The sequence below is a fragment of the Athene cunicularia genome (assembly GCF_003259725.1).
Source record: "Athene cunicularia isolate RWA chromosome 2 unlocalized genomic scaffold, athCun1 chr2_part1, whole genome shotgun sequence".
Lineage (NCBI taxonomy): Eukaryota > Metazoa > Chordata > Aves > Strigiformes > Strigidae > Athene > Athene cunicularia.
Window position 1 is genome coordinate 104406267 of NW_020799095.1, and position 22830 is coordinate 104429096.

At 39.3% G+C, this 22830-nt stretch overlaps 1 protein-coding gene across 1 annotated transcript in view; it reads right to left on the minus strand.

The window, feature by feature from the left end:
* The window catches only part of ZNF521 (zinc finger protein 521), a 214898-nt gene that overhangs the window by 184662 nt on the left and 7406 nt on the right, over positions 1-22830 (minus strand). The window lies entirely within an intron of this gene.

A 22830-nucleotide genomic window follows, 5' to 3' on the forward strand; every position in this document is an offset into this window, starting at 1 on the left:
TACTTAATCCTTTTTTGATGTTTCATCTGGAATCTGCCTAATTGGACTGTGAAGAAAACTCACCTAATTATTTTTTTAAATGTGACATTTTTGGTTTGGCTTTTTTTTTTTAATGGCTTATCTAGACAATCAACTTCTGAAGACAATAAAAGTGTAGCTCTGTGTGTTATAAAGTATTTATGATATTTTCAAGGATTTTTTTCACCCAGGCAGAAAATATCCTTTTAATAAGCCCTTTTTACTGCAAGAAGCTATTATTGGTCTCTTCTTTATTGCTGTTTTCATATTTTCAGCATAAACATAATAGGGGGAAAAAGAGAGAAGAAAGCAGTCAGAAGACAGATGCAGACAACAGAAATGTTATATAATCTGATAAAATGATGAATAAAATTAAAACTGGCTGTCAGGCAAAATGAAAAGCAATTTTGCTTACAATTTTCAGAGTGGCTATGGAAAAGCAGCCAAATCTATGTACTGCATGCTGTCTGTAGTTTATGAGTATAAACAATAATCAAAAAGGTGCTTTGATTAGAAAGAATGAAATGATGAGCACAGCCTAAAATACTGAATAATGCACTTGATACAACTTCTCCTCTGAAAGCCTAGAGGAAATGTTTGAAAGCCCTATTAAAAAAGAACAACGAACTAACAGAAGAACTCATTGGTTACGTATCTGGGAAATGCAGAGTAATTCCTACTAGAGACTCCATTAATTAGAACAAATCCTAACTACTGCCTGAGGGCTGCCAGAGACAAGGCTGTACTCCCTACTCTTGCATGAGCAGAAGTCTTACTGGGGTCAAAGGGACTCACACACAAACACTGAAGGTAACATTTAACCCTCTAAAGATTGTGATGCTGTTTGCTTTCAAGTTACTATGTAAATCACAGCAAAACACAGGTATCAAACAGCAAGTAAAGTGGAACAATGCAACACAAAGAGGATTTTTCAAAGGAATTTGGTGAAGAGGTAAGACCCATATCATAATGAAACTCTAGGGCGATTTGGTCCTATCTCCTATAAATGCCTAACAATAAAATCTGTCTCTAAGTCTATGCTTACTCTGTTCATCTAGCTGAAATCCATCTGGAGGAGAAAGAGGGATGGTGAAGATTATATCGTGCTCGGGCACAAGAGTTGAGATGGGGCTTGAAAAGAGACTTATTTTTGTCTCTCCATTCTTTTTCATGATTCAGGGAGTTAACTGGTCACCTAGCAGAACCAAGCAGGATTTAATCTTTCCCTTTGATGCACAACTTGACTTATGAGGTTTTTCCCTCATCTTCTTAGAGAGTAATGGAGATTGGCCACAATTTGCATAAATGTGGGAGGGAAGATCTCTCACCCTGGGTGCCTAGTGGTGGTTTTCCCCCATACCCAGAGGGTTAAATCAATCACACAATAAGGAGTTCAGAAACAGAATTTTTCCACCAGGTGGGAGAGACCTTTCCTCTGCAGTATGGCATCATCTGCTTCCCATGATCTTTTGGAAGTTTTATTTTAAAAATAACCTGCTACTGCAAGGACATTTTGGCGACAGCCTGAGTGATCTCCCTCTGGCATAGTATACTTGTGGCTTTTTGTCTTTCAGTACAAGCTTTACAGCTTGTGGTGTAAGGGAGATGTTCCAAAATTATGCTGTTGATGGAGTGTGAAAACTAGTCATCAGTGGTATCGTACCCCAAGATAGCTGGTCACCTCAATGATGCAGGTCCACTCCTGACTTTTATTCCTGCAGCAATGCTACAAATATCTTAAAAGAGGAGACTTCCTATCTGACAATAGTATAATCAGCACCAAAGCCAGTAACTTACACTGTATGTTTATGGTTCACAAGGCATCACATTGTTAATGAGCAGATAAAACAAGAAGAAAGGGCTGTTCTTTGTTTACATCACTCCCCTCATAAGCAACAGATGTCCTGATAGACTAGACTGCATTGGCTTTGTTGGTTGAGAACCTCCCGCTGGCCCTGGATGAGAACCAAGCATCCATACTGATTTTGTTACAATTGTCAGCTACTTTTGTTACTACAAACCATGAACTGTTGCTGACTCATCTGTGGTCCCATGGGCACAGAGGAAATAATGTATGGAGTCATACAGTGACTCCATGTATTGTTTTCCTCCTAAGATGACTACTACTTGCTCACTCAAGAGTGCTTTCTTGTGGGGTGCCACAGTTTCCTGACATCACCCTTCCTGGTGACTGTGTACATGAAGAAATGGCCAGCAGAATCACACTATTCTGCTTTTTGTCAATGACGCTGAATGATTATCCATGTTTTGCCAGGACCAAGATTTAGGTGAAGACAAGCCATCCAACACCTAGTCCAGTGTACTGGCAGTGAGTCACACCTAGTTCCCAGAAGCACAGAAGGACCACACAGACTCTTTCCAGAGGGGCAAACATGCTGGCATTCTTTGGTGTTGTGCTGTGGTCCTGCTGGGTTTCCATGTTTTGGGCTGTCCAGAAAAAGCCAACAGACAAACAGCCTTCTTGTGTGATGTGAGAGGCTCTCATGGTTCGATGTACAGACTGAAGTATAGATTACCTTTATATTCTCCTACAGAATTTCATCTCTAGAGCACTTCAAAACTTCAGCTGATGAAAGATGCAGAAATACCATTACTGAATACAATTTTATGCAGGAACATCATTGGTTTGTGTTCTGTCATCCACTTTGACCCTCAGATTCCTTTCAGCCACAGCTTACGGTGCTGCTTTTATCCAGGTCTTACTTAACCTGGGGCCTGTATATAACAGAGGACAGATTACCTGAGATGCTCTACTCAGAAGTACAATTCTCTGGTTATCCCCTAAAAAGCTGGCAGGTGCCCTCTATAAAACCTCCAATTACATGAATTCTGTTTCTCTTATTTTATCACTGTTTAGATTTGTCAGCTTTGATGCTGCAGGGCCAATTCGGTGTGGGCTGTGTTTTGGCTGAAATGTGCTAGAGGAGGAAAGAAAATGGGGAAGAAAGCTACAGCTGATTTAGAGAATAATTGTGGAGAGTTTAAATAGCATTTGCATACTGATCCCAATTACTGCTCCCATTTTTACAGTTCCTGGCAAACACAGTTTTATAAACTGAAAAAAACAAGCTCATGTATTTATTTGTTCTCACACAGGGCTTTTTGTCATGACAGTCTATAAATGCCTACCTTGACATGCCATCAAGACTTCATCCCTTAAAACATTTTTCTCAGCCCCTTCGGTCATGGAAGCTGCGGGTGTCATACTCAGACAGTGTAGCTTTGAGGGGGTGCATGTACTCCTCAGACATTCAAAATCAAGCATTCATTATGGCATATGCCATTGAGAATGACTTGTTTTTATATTCTGCTCAGTGAACCAAGATTATCTACTTCACTGAGAAGAACTATGTAGGAGACCATCTCCTTTGTTTATTCTGTTTCAGACAGACAAAAGGCAAGTTTGATGAATGACACATGGATGCCTCGAAGTTGTTAACTAGAACCATTCTATGGTTTCCCACTCCACAGCTTCACCCTTTCTCTGATAACATGGCAATCCCCCATACTTCCAAAGGGAAACGGCCTTACATCTTACCCAAAAATGCTTTTCTGCCTTAAAATACAGTGGCAAGGCTAATTTTCTTGTCAGCATAGGTTACAGCTTGTTGGTCCAGATCACATTTGCAGTGGGAAGTAATGTAATGCTCCCTTTTGATTTCTCCTGGCCAGCAATCACTTCATTTCTGAAGCAGAGTGCTGTGTGAGTCTGCTCTATAAAGCCCTGTCTCATGAGCACTGTAGATGTCCTCGAGGCATAAGTCTGATAGTAGTCCAGGTAACTGTGAACACCACCTGAGTGAGGCAGGATAATAATACAGATGGCAGCAGTGTCTGTACTTCACCAGGTTATTCTCTTTTGTTTTCATTTTCTATATTTAAAAACCAGTCAGTGTGCTCCATCTTAAAAATAATGATAAATAAATCAATTATTTGAATCTCCTCAAGAATTTTTTGAGCCCTATCTCTAATAAGATCTCAAAAAAAGACCTGTTAGTATTCTCAAGTTACTACCACTCAGCAGCTGAGCTAGCTGTCTACAGCAGGGTCCTTTCCATCACATGTACACTTGAAGTTTGGGTTGGCGATACTAATAGCACACCCTTGAACTGTGTCTCCATTCTTCAACGTGACACTAAAAGTGGACTGTGCTGCTCTGGAGCATTTTGTCAGCTCACAGTGATTGAAAGATCCTCCCTGAGGCTCTTTTCTCCTTAATATCATGCAGAATTTTTGCCTTTTCTTTCAAAGGAAAATTCCTTGTTTAACTTCTCTGGGGTCACTGTATACTAGTGCAGAAAAACAGGTGCAAGACAGGTCTCTCTTTCATGTTAAATTTCCGTATGCTTCAATTCTCCATAGATAATTCACATCATTTCTGGATCAAATTATCTGGTTTTAACTACTGACAGGATCAAATTAACAAGGAAAAATGGAATATAAAATGAAACACATTGTAGTAAGGGTGTGACACAGAGATGTACTGCTAACAGACTGTATTCTGTTCCCCTGTTCAGAAAGGCACCTGTACACTCCCCTAACTTACAGCAGGCCAACAGTGAACAAATTCAACAGGCTGAGCAATGTATTTGAAGTTAACGACACCTCTGCCTTCAGTGATTGAAAGACTCCGTCTCCTGGATTCAATCACCTGCCAAGTTCAGAGGACACAGGTGCGAAACTACTGTTTTCCACAGAAATTCGTATTTCAAAGAGTTGACTCTATGAAAGGACTGTCACACTATGCAGACAACATGCAACATCAACAACCAAGTTAAGCGGAAACTAGCACATTTCTGTCCTTTGCAAATCAAGTACACAGACTTGGCACATCCACACTGTGCATTAAAGCACACATAAAATACCCAAGTTACTGGGGATCTTGCCAGCCCTGGAACTGAAGCGGCATCCTGAGAAAGATTTGCTCACAAGTTAATACAACTCTCTTACTTCAAGAGCTAAACTATCTCTGCATGGCATTATCCCATACAATACAGACATAACACAGTTACTGCTCACTACTGCAAGGCTCTTTGCACTGAGATCCATTCTACTCCATCTGATGCAATAAGCTTTTCTTCTTCGTCACCCTCTTGCCTTCTGACACCCAGATGACAAATTCTGGGTAACATCAGCAATACAGGAGCCAGAATGTCCATTATCTGCTAATGCTCAGCTTTCCTGTACTTCAGTAGACATGCATATTATGAACAAAGAGTTCCTGAACAAATTCACCTTAGGTTCCCAAATTAATCTGGTTATTACACTGAGCACAAGGTCCTTTCCTCAGGTATTTACTTCTTCACTTGCTCTAGCAAACATCAATAAGTAACAGCAAATAAAAGGCCAAAGAAGGCTGCCACAGTAATACCTAACTACTACTTTTAGAGAAAAGGTTAATCTTTGTGTATGTTGAAATTACTACACTGAAATCCAGAGTTCTATTCCCTCATTTTGGATGCTAGTTCTGCTTTCAGCATCACTTAAAAGCACAGAGTTACAGTTGTCATTACTCTTTTGCTGGGTCACATTTATTCATGCCAATATTTAAATCTTTTAAGTTTCATGAATTAAACTGGAAGAGTGATGAGGGTGGAGGAACAGAGGACTGTTTTGTTAGCTTTCAGTGCAAAGTGACATAGGTCTAAGGCACCTCTGTACCCTTTCAGCTACTAAGATATTTATTCAGCAATTAAAGATTTTAGCAATCATGTTCTCCACTTCACCTCACTTAGACGATTTGCCATCCTTTCATTTCTTCCACAGAAGACATTTTACATGTCTGCAAAATTACTGAGACTGGAGATCCATTTGCAAGTCATAAGCTCGTTTCAACGAGCAGCACATTATGGTCAGTAAACTAAATGCTGGGCATACTTTTATGCATACCTATTTTCAAATCATCTGAACAAATTTATATGGTATATAGTTATGCAAAACAGCCAGAGTTAACAGATGTTGCCCTCTAATCTTTAAAGCCTCATCCTTTACTTTGGAGTTGCAGAGAGAAGCATTTGAGATCTCAAAGAAAACACACACTTCTGAATACAATTCTATAAATAGTAGCAATTTGTTTAAGGGCTTGCTATACTTTTCATAAAGAAAGATTCCCAGAAAACGTTTTCTGAAATAGAAGCTTTGATAGATAGGATCCTGTAGTTTAAATCAATATATAGCACTCTAGCAAAGCACTGTTCGTGCAAGTTTTATGCTTCCAGATCTTACTTTCCAGTCAGATTCCACAAAGCCTAAGTTCTCTTTGTATCCTAAATACAAGAGAATTAATCTGTCATGGGAAAAGGACAACATGGAAACTAGTTCCATGCTATTACAGCTATATGGAAATCCACTATGTGAGTGATTGGTAGCATATGCAAGCACCATGACTTACTTTCTGTAACAGTATTAACTGGCATAACTAGTATAAGGAAAAGGTTAGCTTAAAATCCTAATTAAATTACTAGACCTGCTTTTTACCAGTAATTTCATCCTGGAATGCCATATATTCCTATTTTCCATCTAAGTCAAAGGGAAAATGGCAAAGAATAGTGAGAAATGCAACACCACTGAACAAAGAACCTCCCCTTTCACATCTTTCATTCCTCATGGCTCTAGCAGAGGATCTCCAGCAGCATTTTCGTGCACTTTAACCGGATGATACTATTTAAGAACAATCTGAATAAGCAAGGTAGAGTTATCATTATGTCTTTTGTGTGTGTTACTTTTTCTTTTAAAATAACCTGTGCATCTTAATGCCCCAAATCTGGAAGTGGAACATTCCTGAATAACAATTCCCTGGTATACCATTTCACTTCACATGCAAAAGTTTCCTTCACTGATGGCCTGGAGGAAGCAGTGGAAAGCATTAGATTGTACGATGGTCAAAAGAGCAAAGCAATGAGAAGAATGTTAATATTCAGTGAAATTACTTACCTTTGCCTGTAAAGTTAAATTCTTGTCTGAAGTTTAATGATTTTCAGTCTGGGAATAATTTCTTTATGCTTTCTCAACTTAGAGAAAACAGTAGTACTTCTGGGCTCAGTCTGAGACAAGAGACCATTAAATGTGCCAGAAAGGTGTCTTTTAGGGGAGGTAACAGCTGAGCAGAGCGTTTCAGGATCACAACTTCAGATGCAAGCATGTAGAGATCTCACCTTAAGTGATTAAGTTCATTTTTTGTTTGAATTTTTAAGTACCCTTAGATCTTCCTAACCTTTCTGAGACAACTGTGAGGATAAATACATCAAAGGCCTAAGGCAAAAAGGTACTGTCACATTGGGAGTTAAACCTCAGACAGACAGAATTTAAGGCACACTCAGTATTTCTTCACCAGTCATTGCAATGTGGAAGTTCAAAATTACTTAAAAAAAAAAAAACAAAAAAAAACACCACAAGAAACTGTATGCCTGCCTTTGGATGAAAACACTGAAGTTACTAACTATCTACACGAAGCAGAAGATTCCAACTGTAAGTAATTACTTCCAAAAAGTGACGGTAATTTGTCTAACTCATCTACTCTCACCTGGTCCCCTCCATATTAAACTATGCACTCTCTCAACCTCTTTCATGTAGGTTGGCTTTTCAGGATCAGTAATTTTAAATAACTTAAAATCTACTCATGGCTTAACAATGGAAGAAATGAGTGGACTTTAAACCTATTTTCTTCATGAGGGAGCAATGGCTTGCATTAATTTTCTTGTCAGCAATCAAGTAGAATCTTTTCCCCGGTTTCTTCCTCAAATCTGTATTAAATAACCATGTCTGTTCTTTCATTTATGAATCTTCTGAAAGGACAGGCAAATAATCGTAACACAGAAGTCCTGAAAGTGAGAAACATTAGTCACTGATGTTCGGATTTTTATTACTCGTAAATTATTTTAAAAAAACAGCAGATCAAATACAGAGCTACAACATTTCCCTTTCTACTAGCGTAAGAGTCTTCCATGTTCTCAGCAGATACAACACAGAAAGGAAGAAAGGTAAGAAATTTAAAAAATAAATGAGAAGTGGGGAGGGAAGACAAGAAGTTAGAAAGACATGGCCTTGAATAATGAGGCAATGTGAAGAAGGTTAATATTCTGTGAAATTACTTAACTTTATCTGTAAAGGTAAATTCTAGTCTGAAGTTTGCTGGCTTTCAGTTTGGGAATAATTTCCTTATGCTTCCTCAGCTTAGTGAAAATAGTGGTACTTCTGGTAATGCTAAGAAAGCAGGCTTACTGAGGGGGTTTAATTTTAAATATAAGGGAGGAAGCAAGTCACCAAGCATGCCTTAGATTGGAAACAGGAATTTTATTCTTTCCTCCTTCTTGCTCTAGCTCATAGAAAACAGTGCAGACTGGGTACAGAAGAATCATGCCAAAAAACATATGAGGACTCATTTTACAGGATCAGTTTTGGAGTTGCAAATTTTAAGGTAAAGTAACTTTATTTAGCCATCTGTCTTTGAATGATTAATCCACTCACTGCTTGAACTTCAAATGAACTACATAAATCTGAGCCAGGTCTATGGTTAAAAAAAAAAAATAGAAATAGGGGGAGAAGTATGAGATCCTGCAGGCATTTTGCTCAGACAGGCTTAGTGTTTCTTAAAATATGGTATGCCTGATTATGCTCATAAGGTCTGGAAAAGGGGAATGCTTCAGTCTTTATTTACACAATACAAGATTACACATGTTATTTTAGAAGCATTTCACCAGTGTAGGCTAGCTATCCACGTACAAAAATAGATACTTCTTGGATCCAGATGATGTACAGTTTCTTGAGGGAAAAAAAGAAGACTCTCCATGTTTCTCATAGATGAAATGCTAGCAAAAATCCTAACTGCAAAGCATATTTTTAATTGAAACATACAATATAATTGTGTTGGAATTTTAACATACAACACCTTTACAGGCAAAGACTATTACACAAAAGGCAACTAAAGAGTTCTATATTGGAGCCATGTCCCTAAAGCTAACATGCAATCCAATTAACTCACAAGGACTCTTCTTTCAAACTGATTTAACTGCTTATTGAGAATTAGTAACAAAGAACAATCTTTTATCCAGCATTTTAAGCAATGTATAAGAAAGGAGAAAGAGAATACTATAATGAATAACTTAGAGACAGTCAAAAGTTGTAACATCTTTTTATAGAAAAAGATGATGGCTGAAAAATGTGTCTCTTTTCCATCCAAAAAAAAGACACTTCCATAGGAGTAGAGGAAGTGTTAAGAACAGATTTTACACTCAATGTAAAATTTCTTCAGTTCCAGTGTCACCAAATGCAATTGCAATGTGTAATCAAACCATATTTTTAGTCAATAGCAAAATAATTAATTTTCTTGTTCATTTGTTTGTAAAAGATGTCATTCTCTGCTCTTCCCATTCCTTCTCCTCGTAAGCAGGCATGTAGTTCTGATAAAACTATATACTTCATTGTTAAGAGAATAGCTGGCAAGCCTATAAACTATGCAAATAACACTTGGATTGCAAACCACATTTACTACACTTGGCTGATGGAAGAATGATTATTCCATGTCTCAATTCACTAAGAGCATACTGACTATCTAAATACACAACATTTCCTGTACCCCTAATAGCTTCCACAGTTTAGTAAACTCATTCCACATATTTACAGTAAAAGATTTCAAATCCAAACTTTTCTTCCACAGATCATCCTGTTCTTATACATCCTAGAATTCCTAGAATGTTATGGAGGGAAAGGGAGAAATGCTGCACACATTTCATAGCAATTGTACTGGGGTCTGTTACAACACGTGGTTTGATTTTTAAGCTATCTAATAAGAGGCAGAACCCTAAGCCTCAATGAGTGTGTACTAGAAAGCATACATTATGCCCTCTATCGAAAATTACGTAATTTGACAGTAAAATGTATAAGTAAGCCCATAATTACCTTAAGCGTCTGCCACACAGTCAACCCTCTAGGCTCACAAGTCAAAATATTGTGCTAGAGCTCCCAGAGAAGAGAGGTAAGGAGAAAAGGGAGGGCCAGGATATGACTTTAGGGTTAAACACTACCCTGAGCTGCTTCCCCGACCCCATGATTCAGAATCGTGTGGGACTGACAGCCCTTGCATGCAGAACAGTTTCTACAGCTATGGCTAGGTTATCAGGGCCAGCCTCCCTCTGTGTATGGTAAAAGAGCTTGTGCTGTCAGTTACCTCTAAAACGAAGGAGTGACAAAGAAGAGTCATACCGTTTTGAAACGCAGAACTCCCATGAGTACTACTCACCTGAAAAACAAAGCAGCAGCCGTTTTTTGGCAACGCATGTGTGGAATAATCCACCCATCTGCATCTTAAAAGTTGCAGTGCAATCTGCTTTTTGTGGACAGCAGAGATCCCGTGGCATTCTTCACAAGAGCAGGAGGTTTGCCACATTATTCTTGGCCAGAGTTTCCTGTCTCCCCCTACTATGTCTCATGGGTCTTAGCTGCTGTCTTCTGCAAAGCTGGTTACATTTTATGGTATTGTAGATAAATAGTTGTAAAAAAGATACATAGAGAATGGAAGGCATTGTGCAATTCTTACAGGCATATCAAATATAAGGTTTGCCCCACATGCAATGAACAATACTGACACTCTGAACATGTATTTATTAATCTGCTAGCCCCTTTCACCACCCTCACAGCATCAGATCCACTAACTGAGGTGCAGTTTCAAAAGCATTGTATGAAAAAATCTGTGGGACTCACAGCATACAGAGATTCTCTTTGATTTCATATCCAAGCATATGAATTTTGCAATAGGTAGAATTTAGCCTTTAATTTGTATTGGGCCTCTTTCCATGCCTATAGAGCAGAACTGCACAAGTAATTTTTAAGCACAAGTAATTTTTAAGCACTTCAGGCATTGTCCAATAACTGAAATGCAACAGAAAAGGCCTCTCATAAAGCCAACTCAGTACACACAAACTCAGTCTCAAGAATAAATCAGGGCCAGCTATGCCTGCATTGAGATGACAAAACCCCATATCCTCTGTGGAATACCAAACACTTTTTTGCCTCATGCTTTGAGGGGTAAATGTTCCTATCACTTGGGAACTTCTTGTGATACTTTAGTGGTATCCACTTCTAAAGAAACATCACACAAAAGCTGGAGCATTTATAAAAGTGATAAAAAAGTGATCAAATCAAGAATGAGGCTGTTGCAATGGATGACTGTACAAATAACAGGATGGGCTGTAGACCTGCGATTACATCTATGTTCTTGGCTCCTATAAAAAGCATCAAGTCTTCCACAGGCTGTAGAATGAAACTAAGTATACTGAGTTTCAGTGTGCTATTCTTGCTGAAGTACCCAATAGGAATAGTAGCACTAGTCTTGAGATCCTAGGGCAAAAAGGCAACAGAGACAAACAGTAGAAAAGTGGAAAGTGAAAAACAAGGGAGCAGAGACAAGGAGGAGAGAAGCAGTGGGATACTCCAGCAGTAGAGAAAATCAACTCCACCGTTCTCAGCCAAAGGGAGAACGGCAGGGATACATGACCTTCTGATAGTGGAAAATGCAACAGAAATAAAAGCACACCTCCAGAAACAGTAAGAGAACGGAAAATATAAAGATAACAAGGACAGAAAAGTAGAGCCTCAGTAGCAAGAATAAGCATACCAAATAACAAGAGAAAATCAAAGGCAATGACAGGTGAAGAGGGTCACAGAAGAGGCAGAATCTAATTTTAATAAGATAAACTGCATTCTTCCATTTTCTCAGCCTTTGCTTTTGAGAGTACCTGCTAACATGTCAGACAGGGGAAGCTTTTCTACTTTCAAACTAACCTGCCATGAGAAACTGTAGCGTTAATACAACTATAGGGTTAATACCACAGCCTGTCAGTTGTTTGGGAAGTGCTATTTGGAAATAAGTTTGTTAAGCACTGACTATTTTGAAATGATGAAGAGTGCTGGAAAGGCAGAGATCTGAGTGCCACAGAGAAGAATCCTGAGAGTAACAATATAATTGAAAGAGAATTTGAACTCACTAGTAAAAATCCTGCCCTCAACAAACATAATAATGACATTTCCATTGGTTTCAGTGAAGCACAGATTACAGCCAACAACTGATGGATATAAATTGAAACACATTCTCCAGTCAGGCTACACAGATGCTTAGTGAAGGAAAGATTGTCCTGTAATGCAAAATATTCTAATCATAACATGACAGAAAAAGCAAATACTGTAACTGTTTTAAGTATTTCAAATGCAGTTTAGAAGAATAATTAGAATCATACAGAAACCTACGGTTATTGACAAATTAAAATAGTTCAGGACAAAGGATCTGTTGCTTAGAAACTGAATTTACAGGAAAGATCAAACATGCTCAGTGTTTTGCAAAAATCCAAGCATCACTACTGAAGTCAGATAATAGCAATAAGAAATAAACACATGCATCTGAAAAATTATTGATGTCGTTTAATGTGTTAACAATAAAACTGATGTGTTATGCACTCATGTTAAAGCCTGCATTTGTCAGAGAAAGGTAAATTAGCAACTGCCGTTTCATTTCCCTATGCTTTGCTTTTACAGCTGGTAGAAGGTTTGCAAAGTACTTGAAAAACTTGACCCTTCTCCAGCCTCCCCCGCATGAGTCACCCAACCTTCCTTCAGTCATTAGACTGCACTTCCTGCTGGGATCTAGCAGTAAAACAAACGAGAGACACCAGTTCTGGTCACGGTGAGGGAGGTAATAAACCAGTGACAAGTGTTTTTATGAAATTTAAAATTAATTCCTATATATTAGAGATATCGCCCAAGTGCCAATCCATGACACTATCTTATGTAGAGTTCTATTTCAAAAGACATTTTGAAGCATTCCAGTTCATTCTCTGTCCTAAAAGTGTGCTTTCCTTGTTTACATACAGGCAAAATGATTTACTGCATTTTATGTGCTTCAGAAATACTACAGACAAAAATATTAAATCACTTTACTTGTACATGTATAAACTTAACATGATTTTGACAACATTACTAAGGGTAAATTTAAAGCAAAATTTCACAGATAAAGTTCCAGCATTTCGTGTCATTATTAAATCTGTGTCAAGTACTCTTTGTCAAGTTTGAGGTTTTTAGGAGTTGACTGCTAGTTCACCTTTTCTAGTTTGCTTCAATTCACCATGGTAACTCTCAGTTCTACCATGTCTTTAATACATCCACATGTCTGGGAAATCCCCACTTTCTTCCCTCCAAACATAAACTCCAAATGAAACATCCATTGAAAGAAGTGATCGTACTTAGTCAGCCAAATTTAATAACAAATTTAACCTTTTTTGTCCACAGACCCTCCTGGTATTTTAGTTCCAAACTTGTCTACTATTACGCTAACTGTGCTAAAAGAACTGCTGTCCCCATAAACTTCTTGGGTTCATTCCACAGTGCACACAGGAGACACAACCCCTTTAAACTTCAAGGAGTTCTCATTGCAGTGTAGAAGACAAAAATTCAGAGATTATGGAATAATCATCTCCAAATCGATCAATTTCCCCCTGAAGGTAAAAAACTGAAAGAAAGAAAAAAGTTGAACAGTTCCAGCTTGCCTTCTTGAAGGGAAAGTACCCCCAGGGCATGTTGTAGAATGATCCCCATCTCTTTCTCCTGATGCTTATTAAGAGGTCATAGATCTCAGTTACGCTAGAGCATTCCCAAATGATATCCCCAGCTAAGGACTATGACCTCTCAGTACAAGTACAGGGATATAAAATTAGGAATATTAAGGGTTCACATTAAGAAGGAGTTTGCCTCAACTATCAGTCATTTTGGAAGAACAGTTGGAATTAATTGCATATCTGGTGCCTTACAAAAAACAGAGAAGCTTCAGTTAAAGGGAATGCAGGTTCCAGTGTTTTCCATAGGTGCCAGGACTAAATTTCTATCTGCACATCACAGTGGTTTTCCACAACAGAGTACTCAATACAATACAAATACTCAAAATACAAATTCTCAAGAAGCTTTTTGTGCTTTTTGATATAATAGCTCAAAACACCCTGGGTGAATTAAGATGTGCTTTCTCTTTGTCTTAACCCTGTTCCCGCTAACAAACCGAGTCACAGTATGGAAGCGGAAATGATTTTACAACCATCTCAGACAGGTTATTATGCCAAGACCAGGCAGTGACTGGAATGTCTTTAAGGACCTTTTTTCTCCAATAATTCTCTTTTTTTCATAAAAAGCACGTTTTTTACACCCTCCAGGTGATGCTTGAGAGGATAAACTGCGCCCATATAGGTGGTGCATTAGTGAACTACCACATCACCCGGAAGCCTTAACACTCTACAGCTGGTTGTATAAACATGAATTAAGGTTCTTCTACAACTGTATTAAGCAAAGTGTTAAAGAGCTGTGGGGCATTTTGTTACATTTGGCTTTCAAGCTATGAATTTAACTGCTGAACATATAAGTAATGATAATCTGTTGTACCTCCCATTCCGTTCATTTCTAAATGGTAATTAAAGCAAGCACCAATAATAAAACCAGCAAGTATTTCAAGAAAATTATTTTAGAAGGTGCAGGAAATTCACTATTTAAAAAGACTAATTTGTCATGGCAACAAGACCCATTTTGTAATACACTGACAATATATTCTAAATATTCCAGTAAAACAGAAGCATATAATAAGCAACAGCTATTTACTCTACAGTAACTGATTCTCTGAAACACTGTAGTCAATACAGACTGTAGGTGCATATATGTGCATACATGCAAGACAATCATTATTTTATTTTTAATAGTGTGTCTATTAGAATCATACACATGAATTCCCATTGTACTGGGTAAAGGTCAGGGTAGCTATGACCCTGTATCAGCAGCAGCTTTACAATTCAAAGTCTGTATTACTGAGGACTGTGAAAAGCAAGACAAGCTTGGCCACAGGATCCATATTGATTACAACAGTAATTGGAAGCAGCATAGTTATCATAGGGTAAGTAATGACTATTTTTTCTTCTTCACATATGTGCCAGTGTTGATGATTCCCCCTGCTCCCTCCCTTCTCTCCCCTGCAGGCAACCGTCTTCCTTGGACAATGAGAATTAGAAATTTCAGCTGCATAGATTCAATAGTGATTATAGTACTGCTCTCCCAAAATTGGAATGAGCTCTGGCAGTTACGTCCTCCACACAATGCCTGAGAAAGGTCAGTGGATTACCTCATGTCATCACCTGGCAGATCTCAGAAATTGGACCCTCTTCTGAAACAGGCAGGAGATGTCACTTGAGCACTGGGAGAGCGAAGTTAATATTCAGTGGGAAAGACACAGTAGCCAAGCGGTAACACAGAGAGATACCCTGTACTGCCCATTTGGAAATGCTCTGTGAGGAAACGGCTTGACCTTTAGAACACCCAGCAGTGACTATAAATAAATGGAGCAACAGACTGTCAATGTAATAAAGCAAAGTTCTGGATCTAGCTAGGGCAAATTTTTAACAGAGTGCCAGGGAGGCACTTGAACTGAGTCTGAAAAAGCTAGGGAGCTGGGCAAGTCAGTGCTCGGAGACAAGGATGATAAGGTATAGCTAGCTCGGTAACCACAAAATACCAAAGCCAGAAGAACTATTTATAATGTTATCGTAGCTCCTCCCAGAGCCTAATGCTATTGCACTCACCCACAGTGGCATGTCAGATATGCCTAATTGATACTTTCGCAGTCCTATGTCAAAAAAGCACCACATAGACAACTCCTCTGGTACAGCTTAGGCCTATGACCACAAGTCCTACTGCTGAACATGACCTGGTAACAAAATACCAAAGTAAGGTATATTGTTTACATAAAACTCTTACATGCTGAAGAACAGACTCTGGGTGACAGGCACATGGGGTCTTTTAACCTGTAAACCAGTGTACTGTTATCCTCAATATTCACTCTTTATCTACAGTGAAAGACTATTTACTTGAAATGCTTTAAGCAGAAGCACGGCTCAAATGTGTGATGCCCAAGTCCCAGGATAACTGGATCCATTTTCCAGACAGGAACAGATACCTTGTGTGTGCAGCAGCACTTTGGCCAAACTCTGCTGCCATACTCCATTTGTCCAGTAAAGCATGGGTTGCTGCAAGATGGGCCCTAAGAGCTCCATACATGATGCTAGATTACTGAAATGTAGGACAGTTGAGAGAGAATTGCACCAAGAACTAGACCTGGTAGCCCCTGCACTGGAGGTGCCTACATCAAACCCCTTTGCCAATGAGAGAACTAGAGTCTCCAGATGAGTGGTTTCAGCTGCAGCCCCGGAATTCCCAGGCCAGCAAGGAGGAGTCTCTGTCCATGGTACTCAGCAAGGCACCGGTTCCCTCCCTGGTGCAGGGACACCAGCTCTGCTCCGGTATCTTCCTCTTACATTGGGAGTTGAGTTTTCTAGGGTGTAAAGTCCTTTGTGGACATATAGAGTAGATAAGCCAACCAAAGCTATCCTTGCCAGTATGTGCTAAAAGAATCACCTGACTTTTTAGTGATGGAAATCAGGCTAGAATAAGAGGAAAATAGGAAGCAAAACTGAGGACAAAATATCAATGAAATATAGACAGGGAACACTCAAAGCCCCTTGGAAGACACCACCACTTGCTTCCTCTCCCACTTCCAAACAGAACAAGACTTCCGGCATTACAGTTAATGCTCATGAGCAGGTTTATTACAGGGGTTCCCTGAGTCAAGAATAACAGTTACACGATACAGACATCATCTGCTTTCATTTACAAGAGGTCACTGACAAGACAACTTAGGAAGTGCAACAGGCTGCTTTTAAAACACCCAGGAGGTGAAGATCTACAGGTTTCATGACTGATTAACAATCTCAAGAGCAGAGATTAATGGATTCCAAGCAAAAGGGGGAGGAGTTTATGCCTCCTTGCCCATGTTGGCTATTCATCATGGATCTACTGTCTCTCAAGGTAAGCACAGGGATTCTGAAGAACAGCAAGAAGGCTATGCAGCCTACTTTCACAGTTTTCAGCTCCAGCATACACAAGTTCCTTCCACATCTGAGCAGTACCAAGCTACCTACAGAATTATTTATACTGAATTTTGAAAAGAAAATCTAAGAATTCAATTATCAAGACCTTCATCTATCCTCCCTAGGAGCATGCAGTTTTGCATATTAAGTTCTGTATGGTAGATTCTCCAAACTGCTACAATTTTAGTAGGCCTTGGCCATTCTGTAATGCATATAAATCTTCCATCCAAGTTCACTGACAGGCTTTACACCACTCTCTGAATTTAAAATTATGATCTTTGGAGACAGAGGTTGCAGTTACTACCCTATTCCCCCTTCTCCCCAAATAGCAGGGATCCAGAGTTGCAGATATGGGTCCTGGACCACGTAATTCTGAAAGAATGTGAGTCCACAACTTGCAAACTCAAAGAAGTGCATTAAACTAACACGTGTGTTGGCTGGGACAGGAAACTGGAGGAGCGGGTCTGCTTTCCACTGCCTCCGTCAAACAGAATGTAATTTTGTGGAGAAGTCAGAAGTTTGTGGTCCAAAGCAAATGGAAAAGTAGAAGGATGTCTCTCTAGTACAGCAACTGGAAAGGTCTCAAAGGAAAAAGAGAGGCTCAGGTCCCCAGTCCAAGCACTGTTTGTCTTTCATTCAATAACTGTTTAATGTAAAATCCATATGCAGTCCTTGGTGCAGGAATTCTCAAGAGAAACAGGGTGACTCTCTCAAGTGAAGTAACTGTACTTGGCAAACAGTGCTTGGCAGTGTGCCACTAACTGCAATGAGGCAGATGAATATGCTTTTGGTGCATCATACATGCATTTAACTTCTTAGGGTCCTTGTCCTCAGAAGCACTTTTATCAAGCTCAGATTTTTCTCTGTACTGCAGAAATGGCCAAGGACCCTTGCCATGTATCTTTTCTTCAAACAGATAGTAACAACTGAAAAAACAGTGGCAAGATCTGCAATATATTCGGCCAGCTCTAGGATTCTTTTGCTAGCAGGAAGAGCAATTCTAGCTAGAATATCAAAGCATGACAATGCCAAGCGCTCACAAAATTTATCTTGTAGTCTCACTGTGCACAGCATACATCCTTTGGGACAAAATCCCCTGGAAAGTTTTCAAGTCTTCTAGTGAAGGAGATGGTCCTGGCATTACCAACTCATTCAGAAAGATGAAAGATTCCTGGGCACTAGGAAGAAGAGAAAAGAGGCAAGAGAAGGAAACCATTACACTGGAATCTCTATTACCTCCCATTTGGTAAGTCCATGATCACTTGTGGTGCATGCTGCCTGTGAAGCTGTTAGGTAGCACACCTCTTATTTCTAGACAAGCAAGGTGTTTCTCAAACACACAGGAGAATGATATCCATGAAAATTAATTTGGTCATAATTGGAAACACAGAAATACTGATTTAACTAGAAGTTCCCAGCCTAGTGATACTCCAGTGCTGATAGAGAGCAGTACTCAGAACAACTGGTCCCCAGTATATCTGGCAGAATTATTTTCAGATGGCATGTGAGAGGAATCTCTGATCAGGACTACAGAGCAGGACTACATCTCCTTATTGGTAGGGAACACAGAGCTATAGCCAGTAACCTTTCCAACATCAGAAACAACTTGGGATAACATGAATAGCTCTCAGCTCTACCTGACATACTTACTCAACCTGTCAAAGCTCAAGCACTAAGCTAGAGCCCAAAGCGTAAAACTAAGTCTACCTAATCACCTAAAGGTAAAATAAATATCCCCAATGGAGAAATATCTCTTGTCTTTTACCTCAGAACACCCTTAGCCTTGAAGCTAGAACTGCATATGATTCAGTAGCCTACATTGAGTTTTACAGCCTGTGATGCCAATGGGGCTAGTAGGAAAAGTCCTGTAACACGCACTAGGTCTACTGATGCTCAGGCGGAGGATGGCAGTCGTGTGTACCAGCACATCCACTGCTGTTATGTTGATCAACAACTCGGCCAACTAGACTGGCATGTTCACTGCATGTTTGACTGCAAGCAAGGCAGCACCACAGGATGCGCCTTTTTCTAGTATTACTCTGGTTATGACTGAGACTTCCAATGCCAAAGCAATCTACAGCATCTTCAAGAGAACCAAGCTTGCGCTGAATGCTTCTGAACACAGTCAGCCAGCAGAGAGGTAGTTCTCACATATACAGAGGAGACTTCATAGAGTACAATCCCTGAAGACTGAAAGGGTCAATAAACAACACACAGCACTGCACAGGGAGAAGAGATTATAAATCAAGCAGAAGATGATTAGGGGAAGTGTCTGACACATTGTGCCCCACCAACAGTATACATGGCAGCACTGCAAAAGGCAAAGTTTATTTTCCTGTTGGCAGAAGGAAAGAAGGTGCAGTTGAGGGTTTATCAGTAGTGCCCCACTTTTGATCCTGCATGCATGTTCCTACAGTGAGATCCAAACCAACATATACTAGGAGGACATAAGGTTCATAACCATGCTAATTGGATCGTTTACTTATATAGACAACTTAGAGGATGACAATGTGCAAGTGGCTAACGAGTTATTAAATGGAAATGCTGCAGGAAGGATAAAGTGAGAAATGCATCAACATCAGAAACACTATTAAATCCATAGTTTTATTGCCAATCTTTTGTAATGACTAAATTAATATAGTTCAGCATCTTATCTGCCCACGGCTACAAGTATTGCAAAGAAATTTTTTGGACTTCTCCTCCCATTTATCCACTATCTGTATTCCACAAACATCACAGGAATTGTCAGCAATTAACATAAATAAATCATCACCTTTTCACAGAAAGCTTCAGCACAAGAATTTCAGATGATAGCAAAAAATATTACTAAATAGCTCATGAAGGACCTGTTCCATCCCCCATTGAAGTCAATGGGAATCTTTTCATTGACTTCAATGGATATTGGATCAGACCCAAATTGAAAAGATCAATAGTGCACACATTAGGATAAAAGAGCAGCTATGTCCTCCTCTAGAAAAAGAACATGAGTTCAATTCAAACAACGGATTACAGGAAGGAACCAGTTGGGGAGAACTTTCTTCTTCTCCTTTGAAAAAATCTGCAAGAGAATAGCAATTCAAGATCCCGAGAGCTAAATCTCACAGAGCTGTAACTCTCATCTTCCACTATTCTCTGAATAGGCGGGGGTGACTGACACTTTGAGAGATTGGGACCACTGTTTAATAAACCAGCTCCCTTCTCCCCATTCCTGTCTTTGGTTGAGAGTGCAGAAGGAGGACTCACTAAAGCAATTTTACTCCTTCCACTGAAGTGTCAAAGCTTCAGAAGAACACATCTAACATTTTCAAATGTAAAAAGTAGAAGGTCCAGTATCAATTTGGGAACTTACAGTAGCAAGCCCCATTCTCAAGCATGTTGGTAAAATTAGGAGCAGTCAAGACAGTATGACACTCAACTCTCATGTTTTATATTCAGAATTTTACCAAAGGGTTGTCTTAAGCCACTCTTTTGCCATGCCATTTTTGCCATCAACATAACTGTTTATTTACCCAGTATAACCACATGGAAAGTGACCCTACAACTGGGTCAATATGTGTAGTTCATAAATTCTTGCAGTGCAGCTCCCTATGAATCTCACAGAGCACCTCCAAAGCTCTGTAAAATCCATACAAGCTGCAGCTGGCTGAACCATATGAACAATCAGGGTTTGGAAGGTTTCAGAAGTCAAATGTAAATTTCAGAGTCTGACAGCCGTGCCATTTTTACATAATGGACAACTTAGGAGACCTTTCAGTACCTGAGATGACGCCCAGGTTGGAAAGATCATTCATTGGGACAGATGATACACTCTGCCCTTCTCCAGAGAGAACACAGTTGATCCTAACAACACAATAGGGTAGAAAAATTTCAATTTTGGTAAACCTCTTTCCTTTCATTAACAACTCAGTGATGGACAAATACCTCAGGGTGTCTACTAGTTTCATTGGGACTCCTTCAAAAAGAGACAACAATTATATGTAACATACTGTTGCATCAGAAGACTGTGATGAGAAAGGGAGGAGCAAATACTCTTCCATGGTAATACATTTTTTGAAAACTAAATCTGAGCGTGGCACCCAAAGGTACTTGTGGAAGTCCAAGAGAAAGACAATAGTCCAGGGAGCTTGCCTAAAATGTTAAAAGCAAACTTCAGTTTTGTCAAATATATTGTACTTCAGAAGAGAAAGGTAAGCTTCTTGTCTGTCAACTGTTTGCCATTGATTATCTAAAAATAATCTAAACCAATGAGGTTTTCTTAAATATTGTATCCTTAGTGTTAGGTCATACATGCAGCTTAGGATTCTGCACTGAATTCACCTCACTAGCCACCTTTTTAGTATTTTTTTCTGGAGAAAGAAGAAATACTTAACTCTGGCCACTCCATTAAGACCACTCTCTCAACTTAAGGGTGTATTTTGGTCATTTATGTTTAGAAACAGGACAGTTGGCTTTTTGTCAATTTGATAGTCCAGAAGGGTGTGCAGTTTAGGTTTTTGGTCACTTAATTAGCTTTTACACAGTCTGATCTCTACCCATTCACCATCACAAACTTCCTTGTAGTTTTAGGAATTTAAACAATTTCCTTCAAGATTCATTTTCATTTTCCCATCCTCTGACATGTATTCTGCCTTTACAGATGCACCCCAAATCTGGCATACTTGTTTTCACTCCTGTTTAGCCACAAGCTCTCTACAAGAACTGCTGTGGTTAGAAGCAGTGCTCCGGGACTCTTCCTACTTAGTGCTCCCCCCACCTGCTTTTCTTCAGTCTCTCAACCCAACTGTGCAAGCACTGTTCAGTGCACTCTGCTTGTTGCTTACAAGCAGAGAAACCACTTGCTAGAAGCAGAGAGGGGGGGTGTGAACTAACTAACTGGAAAGGAGAAATAGCTGTATCAGATCAAGGTGAAAAAAATGGGGATGAATAAATAGGATCAGAGGCAGTAATGGGGAGATCGAGACAATCAGGGCAGGGGGAATGCTTTCTGGAAGAGGGAAGAGACAAGCTAAAGCCACTAATTTTGCAGCATAGAAAGAAGAAAAGAAAGAAGAGAGGTGTGAAGAAAAGGAAAGAAAAACATTAAGTTTTTTTAAGTCAAGAGAGAATGTCCATACTGCCAGAAAATATGAGCAACACAGACAAATACATTCTAGAAGTCTGTAGCAGTGATTAGGGAATGGCCAAACTGGTGGTATTTGAAGTTAGAAAAACATTTTACAGGTAAGAAAAGGCAAAGAGATATATTAATAAAAGTTTCTTGCTGTAGCCGGTTTTCATCTTCTGTAATTTGAAGTTGGAATTAAAACCATTTGACAAATTCACATTACTTCCTCAACTTTCCTTCTATTCCTGCCTACTTATCCTCTTCTGCTCACCTTCTTTTCACACTTCATACCCAAGAGCAGTACTGCTACCTGACTTTTATGTCATCCTGCCAAGACTTAGCCTATGGATCTACTGAAATCAAAAATAACTCAGAAAGTTCTCCAAACATGAGCACATGCATACTTTCTGAAAGCATTCCCTTGTTTGCAAAGTCGTAATAAAGGAAGGCTTTAACATAACTGCACAGCACAATAAATACATTTTACATTGTAGAGACTAAAATTAAAAGCACCATCAAACAAAAACCAAAACTACCTTTCTGTTTGGACCTACAGAGCATACCATCAAAAGAAAGACCTACTGAATCTAAAGGGCAAAACCACTTCAGCAGATTTCATGGGGTTTCCTCAGTGAGGGGGCTAAAGACAATAATTTCAAAAAGGAAGCCAGGTTGGCTACAGGTCCATTCAACCAGCTCTGCTCAACTCAGTAATATCTGACCAGTACTCAGTTCTACCCCTTCACT